Source organism: Rhinoraja longicauda, chromosome 44 (assembly GCF_053455715.1).
Source record: "Rhinoraja longicauda isolate Sanriku21f chromosome 44, sRhiLon1.1, whole genome shotgun sequence".
Lineage (NCBI taxonomy): Eukaryota > Metazoa > Chordata > Chondrichthyes > Rajiformes > Arhynchobatidae > Rhinoraja > Rhinoraja longicauda.
In genome coordinates, this window is record NC_135996.1 from 1,390,897 (window position 1) to 1,397,905 (window position 7,009).

The window sequence follows — 7,009 nt, forward strand, 5'->3', positions numbered from 1 at the left end:
CAATTGTTCCATTTTTTTTTAGGTCTTTCCAAAAAGAGGTTACCTTCTGACATGCCCATGTAGAGTGTAAATAATTACCCACGTCTTGGTTGCATCTAAAACAACTTTCAGATGAGTTTGGTTTAAAATTGTTTAATTTTTTCGGGGTTAAATATAGTTGATGTAGAAAATTATATTGTACTAAACTATATCTCACATTAATAGTATTTTTCATACTATCTAAACACAGTCTTCCCCAACTTGGTTCATCAATAATAATATTAAGATCTGTTTCCCATCTTTGTCTTGATTTTTGAATTCCTATCTTTGGACTAGATTTTTGTAATAATTTATACATTGATGATATAAAAAAAATTATTCCCTTCTGGCGCTAATTGTGGCAGTCTCAATGTTTCGTAGATGCCGTAGATTTCGTCTTTGGGGTGGTTAAGATGATTCAGATTGAACCACACCTCAGCCTCCTTTGCTGATTTTATTAGCTTTGATGTTTTCCATTGTCATCTCAGCCATCTTATATTTATGTCTCTTCAGCTGCTCATTGCTTTCATGAGCCAGGTCTTTGCCAATTTGAGTAAGCTTAATGGCCCTTTTTTCTACTTTTGGCCGTGTTCCGTTATGGTCACCTTATGACTGAACATCAGATTTCATCTCAGACATTCTAAGCTTGTTGACGAACACCAGATGTGCTTTTGGTCCATTATCCAGCTTAGCTATTTCAAACTTTTGTTGTCTACGTCTCTTGCAAAGACAAGCTTTCTGAACTTTCCGAAGAGTAAATTCCAATAATTCGTTCCAGCTCAGGCAGATTTTACGATGAATCACTCCAGTTCAGATAAGATCTCACACTTCATCCCTTGCGAGGGCAAATTCTGACTGAACATCCCGAGGAGTAGATTCAAGCTGATCGCCTCAGCTTAGGATGGAATTTTGCGATATGGAATTTTATGATATAGCGGCCAGCTTCTCGTCTATCAATTAGCTCCCAAACTGCCACTTGCATAGGTCGGGGAAACGATAATCTTTTGACTCAAGCAATAACAATAACAGAGACCTTCCCGACGTTTGAGTTAGTTAGACGTTTTTATTTGAAGTCGCAATACAATATATTGGCCTATCCCTTGTCATCGACTGGGTATTGCTTTGCTAGGTAAAATTCCATATCTTACCAGAGTCTATGCGATTGATACCTACTTCTCAACCTCAAACTGCCCCAGCATATTTGTAATGACACTGCATGGCCCCGTTAGGTCCTTCTAATCACCCGCATGGGTTCTTTCCTACTCGCTTTATATTCCTCATAACCGTGCCTGATACCTAACCTCTACTTTCTCATCAGACCTTCCATTTCCTGTCCTGCTGTTCTGCTTCCCTGCTATTCCAGTTTAAGTACTTCCGAATTACACCAGCAAATCTCCTAGCAGGAATGTTGATGCCCCTCCAGTTCAGGTGCAAGCCGTCCCTCTTGTACAGGTGACCTCTGCCACAAAACAGGTCCCAATGGCCCCAAAATCTGAATCTCTGCCCTGTGCATCAAATCCTCAGCCAAACTTTCATCTGTACTATTGCTACCCTCACTAGCACATGGCACTGGTTGTAATCCAGAGATTACCACCCTGGATGTCCTGCATTTTAATCTTTTGTCTATCTCTCTGTATTCATTCTGCAGGACCTCATCCCTTTTCCTACCCATGTCATTTGTGCCAACGTGCACAATGACGTCTGCCTGTTGACCCGCCCCCTTGAGAATATTCTATAGCTGTTCCAAAACATCTAGGACCCTGGCACCAGGGAGGCAACAGACCATCCTGGAGTCCCATTTGCTGCCACAGAATTTCCTGTCTGTCCCCTATCCATAGTCTCCTCTCACTATCGCTCTGCCTGACTTCACCCAACCCCACTGTGCCTCAGAGCCAGGGCCAGTGCCACAGACCTGGCTGCTGCTGCTTCCTCTGCATGGTCATCCCTCTCAACAGTATCTGTAATGGCAGTTTCTATACCATCTCGAAATCTCACTTCGATAGCCATTACTTCTCGGGGATAAAATGTAGTTGTAGCTTACGCACACGTCGCACCCTGATATGACAAAAACGAATCTTCCAAACTTCTTTTCTTCATTAATTAGGTTTTATTAAAATAGCACAAATCAAAGAGTAATTCTTCACTTCCCATACTTTATCAACTGTTTCTTCTTCTAACAATATCTCAGAATTCTTGCTGTTATTACCGTATGGTTCTTACAAATATAGCTGGTGCGAGCGCATGGTACGAGTGTAGGTGGTAAAGAACTGTATGCTCACCATCCTCCGAGTCTAAACTGACCCACAACCTCTGTCGACCCGCTCGCCTCCTCCCATCTAGACACTCCCCATTACGCATTAATTCACACTGACAAGCTTGCAAAAAAGACATAAACTAGAAATATTAAAACATAGCCATAACACAATAACAATAACTGAATTAAGCATTAATGGCTCCTACATACCGGCCCCTAATTGTTCTGCGTATATAACGAAGCAATTACTAATAGATATCAAAGGAGCTATAAAAGCTTAAAATTCATCCAATAACAAAACAATACGCATTACATGTACATCAGCGTACAAATTTATTTCGCAATTCTTCAATCTTCTCCTTCACCTTCCAGAAGCAGGCATATCTTGGTTATTCGTCTTACCGAAACGACCTTTAACGTCCGGCACAATCTCCAGTATCCTGCCCATCAATCAAGAACCTCGTGGTGCAGTAGAATCAACCACCAAAACGATATCACCTGGAATAAAATTTATTCTCACTCTCAGTGACGTTCCTGAATTAAAGGTAAATATTCTCGTGTCCACTTTGACTTTCAACATGTCAGGATCCATTTCCAAACTACTCATAGCAGTCCGAATTTTCTTTCTCTTACGAGACCACTGCAAAAGCATTGTTCTTAATTTAAGAAACCAAGCCATCACAGTCTTCAATCTATTCCATAACGAAAAGTAAGTAATTAGATAGTTTGTGGAATCTAGCGGATCCTTACTAATGACATTCACTATAATGTCTTGTTTGACCTCCAGACCATTGGCAAGGATTTCAGTTTCCAGCTTAAACTTTGGCCATTCACTGTCTGGTCTACAGAGAAACTCTGGCCCGCTGATCCATCTCTTATTACTTAAGAAACGGTCCGCTGTTAATCCTCTAGACGCCTCATCCGCAGGATTCTCCTTGGTATTAATATACTTCCATTGTGATACCTTAGTAGCATCCCTTATTAAAGAGATCCTGTTTGCTACGAAGGTTAGGAAACATTTGCTTTCATTATTAATGTACTTAAGCACTGTCATGTTATCAGTCCAGAAAGTAGACTCCACCAGCTCAAGCTGCATCTCCTTTTGCAGCAATATGTCAATTCTAACGGCTAAGACTGCGGCTGCAAGCTCCATCCTGGGAATCGTCATTTGCTTCAATGGTGCCACTCTGGCCTTTCCCATTAAGAACGCAGTTTGTACTTTCCAATCTCAAATACGAAACAGTACCATAACCACTTTCACTTGCGTCAGAAAAATGATGCAGCTGTGCAAATTTGATTCGACCAAAGGCTTCCGGTCCACTCTGAACTCCGAGATCTTGTTGAGATCTTCTAATAACTCTATCCATCGCTGAGAGACGATTTGCGTTATACTCTCATCCCATCCAAGTTTCTTCTTATAGAGATCCTACAAAATTAACTTGGCTAGTAGTGTAAATGGTGCAAGAAATCCCAAAGGGTCATAAACAGAACCAATCACGGACAGAATGCTCCGTCTTGTACGTGGTCTCTCCTGAATCGAAATTCTGAATTTGAACCCATCCCTTCCGACGCACCAGTGCAATCCCAGTGCTCTTTCCATGGGCAGATCATCCTTATCCATGTCCAACTCCCGAGTCTACTTAGCTCTGTCCTCCGGTGGAATAGTTTCCAGTACAGCACGGCTGTTGCTCACCATCCTCCGAGTCTAAACTGACCTACAACCTCTGTCGACACGCTCGCCTCCTCCCACCTAGACACTCCCCATTACGCATTAAGTCACACCCACAAGCAGGCAAAAAAGACATAAACTAGAAATATTAAAACATAGCCATAACACAATGATAATAACTGAATTAAGCATAAATGGCTCCTACAGTATCTAAAAGGGGGGAAGGCCACAGGGCACTCCTGAAAACTCTGCCTCCCCCCTTTCCTGGTGGTCACCCATCTATACTCTACCTGTATCTTGCCTGAAACAAAGCAGGAAGTCGTGGTCTCATACAATTTTTAAAACAACAATATCTGAATAAATATCGACTTTGTACATCTGCTGAGGCCTAAATGGAAGTTATTATTAGTTTTTATTTGCTTTATCACCAGATATCTTTTCACTGTACCTTGGTACTGGTGACAATAAACTAAACTGAGATATGATATTGCAAGGAAATCCGCTTCATGCACGAAGACTCCTGAGGAGAGACTGGAAGGTGCTGCATTTATTTAAATTAGACCGGTGAAAGCCCGAGCGAGACCACACAGACACATTCACAGTTATGGAATGCAGAGTGTAAGTTGTAGGAAACTATTCCCCACGGCAGAAATGTCTAACACTTGAGGGCATAGATTTAGAATAAAAGATAAGAGGCTTAGAGAGAGCTCAAGAAGGAATTTATTAGCGACGAGGATGGTTTAAATCTGAACCCAGTGCCTGTGTGAGTGTTGAGGCAGGAAATCTCACAATGTTTAAGATGTATCTCGACAAACACTTGCATCGCTTAGACACAGAAGGCTGCAGACTTTCTTACTGTTTCTCACTGTCAGCAGGGACCCCTGGTTTCTTGTGTTGATCCTATTGGGTGTCAACTAACATGTCGAACAAGAGACTCTCAGCCAAGGTTTAGTAAAACTTAATATTTATTAACACTCGATTGCATGCAAACCATTGACTTCCAATAACGTCACATTTATTTTACTATTCCAACATAGCTCGCAGGGCCGATTGGCCTCCTACTGAACCTGTTTTCTATGTTTCTATGTTACATCACTTCATAAACTAAATCACAAAACTCATGACTTAATCTTCGATATTAACCGTATGAATGAATTGACCAGATTCACTCTGTTGGTAGGGTGAGTCTTCTCTGAGTTTCGAACTCACTTCTCCCCTTTAGTTTAAATTAGAGATACAGCGGGGAAACAAGTAGTTCGACGACCAGCGATCTCCGCACACTAACATTACCCTAATCATAGCAGAGTCATATAGAGTGATACAGTGTGCAAACCTTCTTGCAATGGTTGTTCCCGGGTTGTCACAGCTGACGTCCGCCCTTCTTTTATACTAAGTTAGCTTTCTTCTCCTAGACGAAGCTTTGTTGTAACCAACGGCTCTCATGATTTTGAAGTCATTCATTTCAAGTTGTCCCTCATTCTCGGGCTGAATAAACAAAATGCACCTTTGATCTTTGGACTACAAGAGGCGAACAAAGTCATCATGTCGCAGAGCGATACTGTATAGAAAGCCTTTCATCCCATCTTGTCCATGCCGATAAACTTGTCGTTCTGGGTTTGACCAATTTTAAGGAATTTCGTCTATTTATGTGTAACCCCTTCCAATTCTCATCCGTACAGATGTATTTTGAGAGTTTTATTGTTTTCGCTTCCATTGCGTCCTCTGGCAACACATTACAGATAAGAACTATCATATGAGTGAATGGTTTGCCCCCAAACTGCCTCCCAAATCTGTCCCCTCTCAATCTAACCCTATGCCATTAAGTTTTAGTATCCCTACTCTGTGAAAAGGACCGTGAACATCCTATATATCTATAATCCTTTATACCTCGGTAAAATCATTGAACAGCAGAAATACAGTAGAAATAATGTAAATGTATAAAACCATGGCGGGGTGATAATGAATGAGCTCCTCTTTTCTGCATGGATCAAATTGCGTCATTTTCAGTGGTTTTTATTCTATGTTTCTGTGAATAGTACAATAATTAAACCTACGTCCCTGTGTCAAAAGTCCAACGTTTTCCTCTTTGAACGAGTGCACACGTGCGTACACGTTCAAAGAGGAATATATTTCCTCACTTTCTCTCCACGTTTTAATTGTTGTTTATAATCAGGCATGTGTGCTTATCAAGGCAGTCATTATTATTATCGAACAATTTTTTATATTTTCCGATTTAGAGACAAAATCAAACCTACGGTCACGGTGGCGCAGCGGTAGAGTTGCTGCCTTACAACGAATGCAGCGCCGGAGACCCGGGTTCGATCCCGACTATAACATACTCCTTTGTTCGTCCCACACCGGGGAAATTTACAGTTACAGCAGCAAAGTGGATAGCAAGAGTGCAAGAGATCATTCATTATGAATAAAAGATAAATGAATTGTCATCAGTTTTCTGTGTGTTCATAGCTGTTATTGTTGAGTCGTCTGCTGGGATCAGTGCTGGTTGTGCAGTCTCACAGCAGCGGGAAGAAAGGACCTCCTATATCTCTCCTTCGCGCACTTGGGGTGAAGGAGTCTGTCACTGAAGGAGCTACTCAGTGCAATGACTGTGTCCTGCATGGGGTGGGAGTTGTTGTCCAGCAGCGATGTTAGTTTTCCCATCATCATCCTCTCTCCCACCACCTGCACTGAGTCGAGGGGGAAACCCAAGACAGAGCTGGCCTTCCTGACCAGCTTGTCGAGTCTCTTCCCTTCCGCCGCTGAGATGCTGCTGCTCCAGCAGACCACTCCATAGAAAATGGCCGATGCCACCACCGTGCTGGTCCTTAGGAATGCCACCTGCACTCCAAAGCACATGAGTCTCCTTAGCAGATGAAGTCTGCTCTGGTCCTTTCTGTATAGCGCATCGGTGTTTTCAGTCCAGTCCAGTTTATTGTTGAGGTAGACACCAAGGTACATATAAGAATCCACCCTCTCGATGTCTATTCCCTGGATGTTCGCCGGCGTCGGGGGGACATGGCTGCGCCTGCGGAAATCTACCACCATTTCCCGGGTTTTCCCCGCGTTGA